The sequence below is a fragment of the Notolepis coatsorum genome, assembly GCF_963971535.1.
Source record: "Notolepis coatsorum genome assembly, chromosome: 8".
NCBI lineage: Eukaryota > Metazoa > Chordata > Actinopteri > Aulopiformes > Paralepididae > Notolepis > Notolepis coatsorum.
The window spans coordinates 60,303,569-60,316,722 of NC_140172.1; the positions used below are offsets into that span (position 1 = coordinate 60,303,569).

Below are 13,154 nucleotides of genomic sequence, written 5' to 3' on the forward strand. Positions count from 1 at the left end.
TGCAATACACTGTAAGGCACTGTAAGGCTACTGTCCTGCCTCACTTCCAGTGATGAAGCTAAGCTATGCTAACGGAGCGTCTATTCCCAAAGCTAAAATGCACGCACAGAGACAAAAAATGTATGTATCTTCTTGTCTAACTCCAGGGAAGATGTTAAATAAGCAAATTTCCCAAAATGTTGAGTTCCCCTTTAAGAGTTGGTCAATATCGGTTATCGGTAAAAGCAGCCTATTACTAGCATTCCAGGAATTATCCTAGACCACTCTAAAACTATACTTATATTCACCACGGTATAAAACGACAATGTATGGATGGAAAAAATATTCCTTTTCCACATCTTGAACAATAGATACCCGATGTAAAATGGGCCACAGTATTGCATACCGTAATTCCTCTAATAGTAACCGGGTCTCAAATACAAGCCGGGTCTCTATTAATGGCCGGGTGCGCTCTTGAGCTAAGCAATTATAAGCCGGCCTCCTAATACAAGCCGGGTTACTAATATACTGAGCTGCATACTGAGCTAGTTACTTGATTTCACTTTGAAAACGTTGAAATGACCAGTGACCACCTGTAATTGCACTGTTTACTATTTCATACAGTACTTGGTTTCAATAAATGAACCCAGTACATTTTACTGGGTTCAAACTGACACAAAATGTTGATTTATTCATTATGATCCGTTTGAAAATTTGAAATATAGGCCTCCCTCTTATACAGGCCTCCTCCTAATACAAGCCTGGTACCCGCTACAGTTGAAACAAATACAAGCCGGGGTTACTATTAGAGGAATTACGGTATATAGCTATAATATTTAAATAGTTATAGCCCTGCAAACAAGGTGAGTGACTCCCACCGTTTACAGTGATGGCGTCAGCTGCTAAGGATGAGGCTATTGCGTGGCAGTCTATGTGTTAATAAAAAATTAAGTCGAATTCTGCCTTTGTCTCTATTAACACTTTGATCGTCGGGGTTAAATTCATAATTTACCATCCCTCGCCAGCCCTATTTAACATGGAGAAGTTCCCCTTCTTTGCAGGGCTATAACTTTTAAAATTGTATTGCTAAATTGACATTACTATGGCCCATTCAACGTCCTATATCTATTGTTCAGGGTGTAGCAACGTTATACTTTTTCATTCACATATTCATACTAAAATACGGTCTAACAGTTTGGTAGGAATCTGTGCGAGATAAAAAAATTCAAATGGACGTACTTCTAGAAGTTACTACGTATGATCTGATGATGACCGGATGGGGGGGGGGGGTCGTTTATAATTCCGTGGGCAACGTTATATCATTCATCTAGTGTGGGTGATATGATCATTAGAGCAGTTAGTATCGAAGACATTAAAAAATAACGCTGAAACTCACCGTAGATTCCTCTCGCCGTTGGGAGATGAGCGTGGAACAGAATTTTTTCTATTATGGGATGTCGAAATATCCGATCCATTTCCAGGTTGTATAATAGTATATGTCCAAATCATGTTTATCGAGTTATTGGTAACGGATCACTATCCGTTGTGATCAGCTCGAGTCCTGGGACTATTAGCGAGTGATCGGACCGAATTGAAATGAGCACCAGCTTCCACTTCCTGTTTATGCCCTGGCCGATCGGCCACCAGATGGCGCTCTTGAACCGTTGTAGAGTTGAGAGGGGCTCAACAGTACATCTCATGTCCCCGGGGGAGAAATATGATTTCGATCACAGATTTTTGAAATATTGATATCAAAGACGCTGTCCTTCGGCAGAATGAGCATGGCGGGGAAAGACGTGTTTCAGCGTCTCCGGCGATTAAAGTGTTAACTACATATAAATATTTATATAATTGTTTGCTTTATAGACAAAGGTTGCAACATAATTATGTAATGTAATGTAATCCAAACGATACCCCCATGGGTCAGTGTTGGGTCCAAAACTGTTAATCTTGTACATTAACGAGATATGTAAAGTATCCAATATATTTAAATGTATTTTATTTGCGGATGACACTAATCTTTTTTTTTCTCGTGAGAATATCCAGCAGCTTTTAGAGGTCATCACATCTGAAATGAAGAAATTTAAAAAAATTGTTTGATAGAAACAAATTATCATTGAACTTGAGCAAAACTAAAATCATGTTATTTGGAAACTGTAGATTAAATACTCAAGTACAAGTTAAAATAAATGTGATTATTGAAAGAGTTTATGAAAATAAATTCCTAGGTGTAATAATAGACCATAAAATCTGTTGGAAACCTCACATAAAACATGTCCAATCTAAACTGTCACGAAGCATTTCAGTCATGAGTAAAGTAAAGCACATTCTGGATAGAAAATCACTCTACATTCTCTACTGTTCACTAGTTTTACCATATTTAAATTACTGTGCTGAAGTCTGGGGAAACAATAATAAGTCTACACTACAACCACTTTTTACATAAGGATAGTTCACATTGCAGGTTATCGTGATCACACAAACATATTATTTCAGTCAAAAACATTCAAGTTAAATGATCTTAAATGATTTAAAACGGCACAATTAATGTATAAAGCAAAAAGTCATGCACTTCCAAGAAACATTCAAGAACTGTTCTTTGATAGGGAGGGAGGTTATAATCTGAGGGGAGAACTCAATTTAAAAGTGCTAAATGTACGCACTACCATGAGAAGACACTGCATCTCGATATGTGGAGTGAAACTGTGGAACAGTCTAAATGTGGTGCAGAGCTGCCACGGTTACCGCATTACCGCGGTATCGCTGTTACATCACGCCCACCGCAGAGTTTAGCTGAATACCGCATCACCGCTGTTTTTTTATAATAATACTCTCAACCAAAGCAATGCAACAATTTTGATTGACAGTCGATTCTGCCAATTACGTCACACCGCTTGCACCCGCCTCTGCTGTTACCAATCGGCAAGCACGTATTTGTTTTTTACTTCCTGAATGTCAGCCATTGATCAGAGCTCACAACAAGGCTAATAACGTTAGCTCCCCACCGGAGTGGACTACCATCGCTCCTCAGGAGTACTAAACGAGGCATAATGATTTTACTGCAACAAATGTCATAATAAAAGCCCTTCGTTCTATACACTTGTCTGATTGAAAACTTTATTAACAGACCGCAGAATGGGCACAACTCAGCAGTGCTGAGTTGTGCCCATTCTGCGGTCTGTTAATAAAGTGATCCATATCTAGGGCTGACCTTCGAAGCTTTTTTTGGCAATCGAAGCTTCGGGGCCGAGCTTCGATTTTAATTCGAAGCTTCGAAAAAAAATAATAATAATATAAAAAAAAAAAAAAAAAAAAAATTATCTTATGTTGTGGGACTTGTACAGCACTTTCGTAAACGTTGTTGTTTTTAAATGTGCTCTATAAATAAAGTGGGTTGGATTAATTAATTAAGTAGCCCCTTTCGTGACTGACGCATCCAACAAGGTTTCACTCGGCTGTGTGATTTAATTCAAGGTGGATCGCTGTTGTCGTTTGAACAACTTCAGATTTCATGGGAACTACCAATCCCCCAAATCAAGAATGTTTAAGATGAATGAAGTAAGATTTTGATTATTTGAAATATGGCCTGTGTAGACTAAACTATGCACAGAATTATGTCAGTCTACAAGGTCCGGATTCTACATGGTCCGGCAATGTAGACCTTGTAGACTCCACTACAGACCAATTATCAGTGAATGTTCATGCATTTTTAACACTTTGAGCGCCACGCCTGGTTTTCCGTTTTACCGCTTGAATGCCACCATCGGCGCCAATGTTAATGTTAATATCGCCTAATCTATGTTTTAAATGTGTCTAATCTGCCCATCGCATTATCAAAGACTATTTTCCAGTCAGTGCTGTGAAGGCAGATTGTTTTTTTATCGCGTCGTTTCCGTTTCAGAGCAGTTAGAAAAGCCCCCGTTTTGATATAAAAAACAGCTCATTCTGGAGCATTCTATGAACATCGTCTTTTAGTGGAATATTCCACAACGTTGATATTCGTCGGCCTTTTTATGAATCGTTTTCAAATAAATGCTAGATGATCAATATTATACGTGCACGCAAGCACATTACGGCCGCGCACTGATAATCGCTCCGTTGATTTCCTCACAGACTTTTACAGTGAAACCGAAAGAAGACATTTCACAAAACAGCTTATAACTTCATCAAACTTACTCTGATTATCCTACCACTGATAACAGAGTCCTTACCTGACATCAGATGGTATCCAACTGGTATATTCCAATTCCTGATCACCATTCGAAAAAATCGATAAGTGTATGGATCCAACGCGAGACTGTAGATCTCCATGAGGCTCCAGAATGAACTGTGGTAACCCCGGCTGGATCAGTGAACTGGAAAATGTGGAGTACCGGATTTTTTCCCCCATTCATTTTCATTGAGTCCATTCCAAAATCACTTATGTCATCTGGGAGACGACAGGGGGCGCTTTTTTCCACAGTGATCACCGGCGCAGCTCGGCTATACTTGGGTAGGCTCGGGTGATGCAATCATTTTTCAGATCGCAAAAAAATAATAATAATAATAATTCAGAGAAATCTCGTGAGTGGCACGCAACCACCTATAAAAAAACCCGAGAAATCTCGTGAGTGGCACGGAAAGTGTTAAGAAGGGCAACTTCCACAAAAAAACAAAGAACTCACCAAAACATCTCAGTAGCACCTTATCTAAATGTTATATTTCATATATGGAGATTCATATTTATTTATGTATTGCATGCATTTCTACATTTTATTTCCTATTTTGTTTATTCATCCCAGTATCTTTCTTTCTTATGTGTGGAATTCTACAAGGCGCGCACACACACACACACACACACACACACACACACACACACACACACACACACACACACACACACACTTACATTTAGTCATTTAGCTGACGCTTTTATCCAAAGCGACTTACAAGTTCTGTACGACAAGACAGCAAGAAGGGTACAACTCTATCAGCTGAGTAACAATGTTCATCAAAGTGTTGCGTGTTACAGTGTAGGTTAGTTTATTAGGACAAGTGCATGACAGTAAGGTTAGTCACGGTTAGATATATTTTTTTTTTTATCATTTCAGATAATGGTTGAAGAAGTGAGTCTTTAGTCGACGGCGAAAGATTGGACGGGATTCGATTTTTTTTTTAAAAACTTCGATTTTTTTTTTAATGTTCGAAGCTTGTGCCATCGAACGAAGCTTCGAAGCTTCGAAGTATTTAAGACAGCCCTACTCAGCACGCTCTGCCTTGCTATGGTCCGGTAAATACGCTGATGTTATTGAACGTGTAACTACCGTACTTTTCGCACTATAAGCCGCACCTGAATATAAGCCGCAGCAGCTAAATTGAATGATGTGTACATATATAAGCCGCACTGGACTATAAGCCGCAGGTGTTTTAATGTTTAATTACCATATGTAATTAGCATTGGGACACAATACTGTCGGACAAATAACAAGAATTAACTAATTTACAAGTTGTATTAAGTTTAGCAAATAAGGGAACAGATAAATAACATTTCAATGCAGTCAAAAAAGCAATATTTCGATTTTTACATTTTCGGGTTTGGTCACGTCGAGTCACATATAAGCCGCACCGTTATATAAGCCGCAGGGTCGAAAAATGGGGAAAAAAGGTGCGGCTTATAGTCCGAAAAGTACAGTATATAACGTTAATGCCACAAAACGAATGCCTTTTTTTTTTTATTCTCTTTTTCCCCCTCCTTCTTTTTTCCGATTTTTCTCCCATCCCACTGTTAGTCGTTATGCCAATTCCCAACCCCCTTCCTGGTTGTTGCGCACTTTCCCCTACTGTTGGTCCGAGAGGCCGGACACTGTCACATGCTTTCCTCCGACGCATGTGCAGCCTGGCCGCGCAGATTCTCACTGGGAGAGTGTAACGTGTGGGAGGCCGCACTACCTCTCACCAGATCCTACCTTCGTTGAGCAGGCGCCCCGACCGAACTGTAGGGGTTGCTGTCCACAACGCCCAGGACCCACCCACGGCTTCCCTCCCCCTAACTCAGCGTCGGGGGGGGGGGGGGGGGGGGGGTAACCGCCGGGCGCTACCACCCCTGCCTGCGACACCGAGTGAACGGCACACGACCAGAGGGGAGACTTCGAATCCGTGTTTCACTTTCAATAACGAATGCGTGCTTGCCGAATCCCAAACAATATTCATGCTGCAAAGTCATCCTCTAAAGATAGACATTTAGACTAGAGGCAGGCTATATGCTATAAAGAGTAGACTACAAAAAATAAAAAATAAATGCATTCAAACTTTTTATTTTATTTTTGCGGTAACCGCGGCGGTAGGAAATATTTCGCAAATTTGTGCGGTAAGGAAAACATCAATACCGTGGCAGCCCTAGGTGCTAAAGCAATGTCCAAACATGAGACAATTCAAACTGATGTATAAGGAAATTATGTTCACAAGGTACAGGGATGAGGAAGGGACTTGATATTCACGGGTGTTTACATTTTATTTTATTTCTTTCATGTTTTACATATAGTTTTTGTTTTTTTGTTTTGCATATATATATATATATATATATATATATATATATATATACATTTTTTTCTTTTCTTTTTTATGTTTTAAAATAGTACACTCATTTGAGTAGTGGAAAAGGGGTAGGATTAAATAAGTGTATACTTCTTCCTACTCCTTTGTAGATTGAGTTGTGTTTTGCTTGTTATTGTTTGTTTGTATTATTTGTATGCACCGATATGAAAATTTGCCACCGATACCGATTGTTCAACTAACACAATCGGCCGATACCGATATTTGTGGCAAAATATTTTTTAATTTTTTTTTTGTAATATTTATTTTTTTTGTAATTTTTTTTTTTTTTTATGAAACTACTGTATATTTGTCTTACAAATTGTGCTCACCGATATGAACATAGGCCTCTTTACTTACTTAAAAAAAGGAAACATCAAGAAATAGTACTATCTCTCTCCCAGTATGTTCTGCAGGGCTGCAGCTAGATACTAGTTCTCCCAGCATGGTCTACCTGCTGGGCTGCAGCGAGATACTATTGTCTCAACCAATGACATTTTGATTGACAGTCGATTCTGCCAATTACGTCACACACCGCTTGCACCCGCCTCTGCTGTTACCACCAATCGGCAAGCGTGTTGCATTTTTTACTTCTGCTTTTGTCCGCCATTGATTTTGACGACAGAGGTTTTCTAGAACAACACGGCGCGGCCGACGTTTAGCTTTTAGCTCCGCAGGATGACTTAAATGAGGCATAATGATTTTACTGCAACTAATGTTATAATAAAACAAAGCCTTTCTATACATGTCTGATTGAAAACGTTATTAACAGATTGCAGAATGGGTAAAACTCAGGGCTCTGTGAGCAACGGAAGGAACTGAGCTAGTATGAACGCTTGCTACGTTCGGGTAAATAATATGCTGATGTTATGAACGTGTAACACTAACTATATAATGTTAATGCCACAAAACGAATGCCTTGTTAATCATAAGTAGTAACTTTGATGCAGTAGCTTGTGTGTGTGTGTGTGTGGGGGGGGACTGCCCGGACTGGGGACGGCGTTGTGCAGGTCGCGAGTGAACTTTCTTTTGTCTTGACTCTACACAAATTGATGGATATTTATCGGCTACTGCCATCGGCACATTTGAGCTTATCGGCCGATAGACCGATTGCAGTCAACAAGGCACTTATCGGCCGATACCCGACCGATACATCGGTGCACCCCTAGTTTGTATTCATTGCATGTTCGAAAAATAAAGATTTCAAATAAAGTACCCAACCGTACTGAAAAAAGTGACTGTACGAAAATGTTTCACTGTGCTCCTAAATTATTTAATTTAGGTGTGGCCATGTGCTCCTCTGGAAAAAGGTAAGCGTTAAATCCTGTTTAATAATTGTGATTTCAGGGGGGGGGGGCAGGTGGCGCACGGAGATTACGTTCGTCACCAACACCGGGAGACACTAGGATTCGCCTGTTCGAATCCAGCTCCCGGCGTTGCTATCAGCTTGGCTGGCCTCTCACACTGATACAATTGGCTGTATCAGGGGGTGGGAAAGCTGAAGGGTGGGTCCTGGGCGTTGTGGACAGCGACCCCTACAGTTCGGTCAGGGTGCCTGCTCAGCGAGGGTTGGAACTGAGGAGAGATAGTGTGGCCTCCCACACGCTACACTCTCCCCGGTGAGAACCTGCGCGGCCAGGTTGGCCTGCCCCAGGCTGCACATGCGTCGGAGGAAAGCATGTGACAGTCTCCGGTCTCCTGGACGAACATTAGGGGAAAGTACGCAACAACCAGGAAGGGTGGGATGGGAGAAAATCGGGAAAAAGGAGGGGAAGAAAGATAAATAAAAAATAAATAAAAATAATTGTGATTTCAATCAAAATAATTGTGATTAGCCCTGGTTCACACTAGGGATGTTAACAATTCATAGAAAATCGATTGATTGATTGATTGTTAAGGATTTACTCACATGAAATATACTCAATCTATCTACGTGGGGCGGCGTGGCTCAGGGGTAGAGCGGTGCGGGTCGTCCAATGATCGAAGGGTTGGTGGTTCGAATCCCGCTCAAGCCCATGTCCATCCCACTGTCGTTGTGTCCTTGGGCAAGACACTTAACCTACTTGCCTCATATGAATGTGTATGCATGTGAATGAATGTTGGTGGTGGTCGGAGGGGCCGTAGGCGATGATTATTCGCCACGCTTCTGTGAGTCTGCCTCAGGGCAGCTCTGGCTGCAATTGTAGCTCAATTGTAGCTTACCACCACCGGTATGACTGTGTATGAACGAATAATGGACTCTGTAAGCGCTCTGGGGTAACTGGGGTGTCACAAAGAGCGCTATATAAATCCAATCCATTATTATTATTACTATCAAACAATGATATACTGTCATCCCCGATAGGCCACACTTTGAGGAAACCGGCTACCAGTACTACACGACAGGCCCCGACTTGGAATCCCCAGGGGAAGCGGAAGAGAGGGCGGCCTAAGAACACCTGGACACTGAGGCGAAGCTCAAGAGACAAGGAACTAGCTGTAGTTGTGATAATGATCGGTTCAGGAACATGCTTACAATTTGCAACCCTAGTTCAACTTCACACATAATCCACAATCGTTGATTGTCATGTATCACATATTTTGTTCTGACTAGTGGGGTCTGGGATGTTGCATGATGTAATGGACCATGTAGACCACATTGGCTAATGAGTGCAATGGCAGAACACAAAATCAATCGCAATCATTATCATTCCCTCAAGTTTCAGACCAGTGGTGGCTGGTGAGATATTGCTTGGTTTGAGACCGAACAAATTAACGACCCAATGTAGTACCTCAGTTTAAACACAATTTAAAGTAAAATTCTTAAGTTGTACTTAATCACCCCATGGCATGGGGAAATCAGTCCTCTGCATTTGGCCCATCCTAACTATTTAGGAGCAGTGGGCAGCCACACAAATTTGACAATCTTTTTCGTGGTTAGAATCATGGTTGTTTATTTTATTATTTTTTTTAAACATGTATGTGATTGGTGGGCTAATATGTTACTTCGGCTATTCCATTGTTTATTACTGAATAGTATCGCTGTTATTTGTCTCCCTTCCCACCTGTCATGTTGTTTTAAACCAGGCTCGCGTGCTACACACTGTGTTTTTCACAAACTCTACTTCCTGAGTATCCCCCTGGGCTGATATTAGAGCTTGCTGACATAGCCAACAGTCAAGTTAACGTTCGCTAAGAACATTGTTAACCTTTGCTAGGGGCAGTAACGTCCACGTTATTATCACCAGAGGACGCGAATCATATAACATTAACATGTTTAACATTAACGTTACTGGTCCACTAACGACCATCGAATGAGTGAACGTTAGTTACTGTTACGTTATGTCACTAAAGTCAGTCACGACTGTCACGATGCATCGTTCTCACAGATGATGTCAACAGAGAAGGATTAGCTAGCTAATATTGAATTTGCTAGCTAGCGTAACGTTACTCACATTTTCGGTAGATTAATACAAACATACTTTACCTCTTTAACGTAGCAGCACGGCTACAAGCGTAAAACAATTCACAATGTTGGTTTAACGTTTCCTAGACTAGTCAATTGTCTGTGTTTGTTTCACTGTTGCCCAGTTGAAAAGCTAGGTGAAGTTAGCTTCGCTGCCAACTGGCTTTGTTGTTCCTCTTCTTCCTGGCGTACTTTTTCTTCTTCTTGATATGTTTTCCTTACTGTGTTTGGCATCCAGTGTTTTTGACGCATTACCGCCACCTTCTGGAGAAGGATCCAAGTGCAACCTACTGTATGTCTCCCCCAGATGGAGACAGGTTGCACTTGGAATCTATTGACCTTCTGTTATGTGTAAACCGGAGCACTTAAAATCCTATCCCACGATCCAGTTTATGAAGTTGAAAAGTATATTCCTGGCTGTGTTATGTTCTCTACTGCCTTAAAAAAAGTTAAGTCAGTTGTATAATCAGGCTCTAGTCTACAACCAAGGGCTCGGACGACCGGCCCTGCTGCCAGAACTATCGCTGTCAGAACTCGGGACGTGAGAACTCATATCCACATGCACTCATTGTACTTTTTTGTATTTTGTACTTTTATATTGTATTTGTATTTATATTTTTATAGTGTATATAGATACTGGACTGTATAGGACTGTAAAGCTCTGTACCACCCCCCCCTGTACCCCCCCATACTGCTTTGACACCTGAATGTCCCCAAGGGGATTAATAAAGGATAATTTAATTTTATCTTAATCCCACTCCCCTCAACTCCTCCATCAATTTCTATCTGGTACTTGCTGCAGCCTGCTACTAATGATGGTGACCTATGTTTCACTGATAGCGATCACACAGGATGTTTTAATGCACCATGCCCCAGTCTTAACCTTATAATGATAACCCCCTCTCCCCTGTTTCCAATAATATATATTTTTTGTGTTGATCTCACCCCCAAACTCCACAGAGTAAATTACCCCAAGACCGGCAGCCACGCCAAATGAACTCCAAACACTCAAGTAGACAGACACAACAGCAGTCAAATGAGAAGACATACAGCACCACGGACGGTCCGAGGCAACACCGGGACCCCCGGGAGATCCCGTAATACCGCAGAAGCTGCAGCAAGCCCCCCACTCAAGGAATCCCCAAAACGCCAGCGAACCGAGGGAGCCCAACAATGAAAACCAACCAAAAGCCATCAAAACACACGCAAGAGACCAGCACCCAACTCCAGGAAAGGTCTGGGAAAGGTCCAGCCAAAGCCATAGGTGCCATAGGCTCCAACCAAACCCCCCCAGACCTCCCCCGGAGTCGAACACCAGCCTCCCGCACGCGTCCCGACGGACCAGGGCCAGTCCCCACCACTGAACTCTCCCAACCCACCGACACCCCAGGGACGCATTAAGAACCCACCACAACCCCCACAGCACCCCAAAGCGTCCAAAAGGTCCCAGTGCCATCCCAGACCACCCACAACGCTGCATGCCCCCCCATCCAACCACCACCATGTCCATTCACCGGAACATCCAGAATCCAGAGTGGTGTATATCATATCTATCACCAGTGATAAATCTAAGCAGAATGATACGCATAATCTAGTGGTTTGAGAGTCGAAGGGGCAGCATTTCTGTATATCATGTCTCCATAATCCAAGACAGATAGAAAGACTGCTTCAATAACCGTCTTTATATACATCATTGGGAAGATCTAGATCTATTCCTGTACAGGAAACCAATTGTCTGCCTCAATTTACTGGCAAGGTTGTCTATATGATATTTATACAAAAATGTATCATCGAGCCAGATTCCAAGATATTTATATTCAGTTACCCTTTCTATGTCAGACCCATTTCTAGTCGATAGATACAAACTGTTGTGGTAAATATTTCTGGCCCAAGAGAACACCATGAATTTAGTTTTGCTTGCATTTACAATCTCATCTTGCAGAGCATTAAATTAATGTTGTTAATTAATGTCCGCGGTACAGTAGATAATTGTGTCATCTGCATATAAATGGGCTTGACAGGCCTTCAAGGACAAAATAATATCATTAATATAAATAGTAAATAAAACGGGGTCTAGGATCGATCCTTGTGGAACACCTTTTTCACCTTTCACCTTTCAGCCTGCTTTGCATGCACATACTGGAGTGTGTTTGAGGAGCCAGAGAACATTGATGGATACACAGAAGCGGTCTGTGGATTTATCCAAAAATGCACTGAGGACATTGTACCTAAAAAGACAATCCGGGTTTATCCCAACCAAAAGCCCTGGATAAACACTGTAGTTCGAGTGGCCCTCAATGAAAGAGACGAAGCCTTCGAATCTCAAGACATGGACAAAATAAAAAATAACTAATACAATATCAGGAGAGAAATAATAACTGCGAAAAAGGAATACAAGGAGAAGATAGAAGAGCAGCTGAACAGCAACGACACAAGGAGTGTCTGGAGAGGCCTACAGAATATCACAGACTTAAAGGGGAGGAACAACCACACAGCCACCATCGCTGCCTCCCTACCGGATGAATTTAACACGTTCTACACCCGGTTCGAGGTCAACAACCCCTCCCCCGCCCACCTCGCCCCCATCATGCCTGTCCCCACCACAGTCATCACTGAGGTGGAAGTGCGCAAGGAGTTCCAGCGCATTAATATCAGAAAAGCAGCCGGCCCGGATGGAATTCCAGGCCGAGTGCTCCGGGCATGCGCAACAGAGCTAGCGGGGGTGTTCACCAGGATATTCAACCTCTCCTTCACCACATGCAAAGTTCCAGCCTGCTTCAAATCCGCCACCATCATCCCAGTGCCCAAGAAAAGCAACACCACTTGTTTGAACGATTGGCGCCCTGTTGCTCTCACTCCCATAGTGAGCAAAAGCCTGGAGAGGATTGTGAAGTCCATCCTCAAAGAGATCCCACCCACCCTAGACCCCCACCAATTTGCCTACCGGCAAAACCGTTCCACAGACGACGCAATAAACACTGCCCTCCACCACGCCCTCATGCACCTGGACAAACCCAACACCTATGTGAGAAAGCTGTTCATGGACTTCAGTTCAGCTTTCAACACCATAGTCCCCTCCATACTGGACACCAAGCTCAGAGACCTGGGCCTCAACCCCAGCTAAGTATTCCTGATGCAGGCTATTGGACAATGGTCACTG

The 13,154-nt window shown here is 42.3% G+C and overlaps 1 protein-coding gene across 1 annotated transcript in view; it reads right to left on the minus strand.

Moving 5' to 3' along the window:
* rnf167 (ring finger protein 167) overlaps positions 1 to 10,165 on the minus strand; it is a 71,333-nt gene extending 61,168 nt beyond the window's left edge. Inside the window, exon 1 of the mRNA XM_084320773.1 lies at positions 10,016 to 10,165. The gene's annotated coding sequence lies outside the window, so the exon portion shown is untranslated. The remainder of the gene's footprint in view (positions 1 to 10,015) is intronic.
* Between the last annotated feature and the right edge of the window lie 2,989 nt (positions 10,166 to 13,154).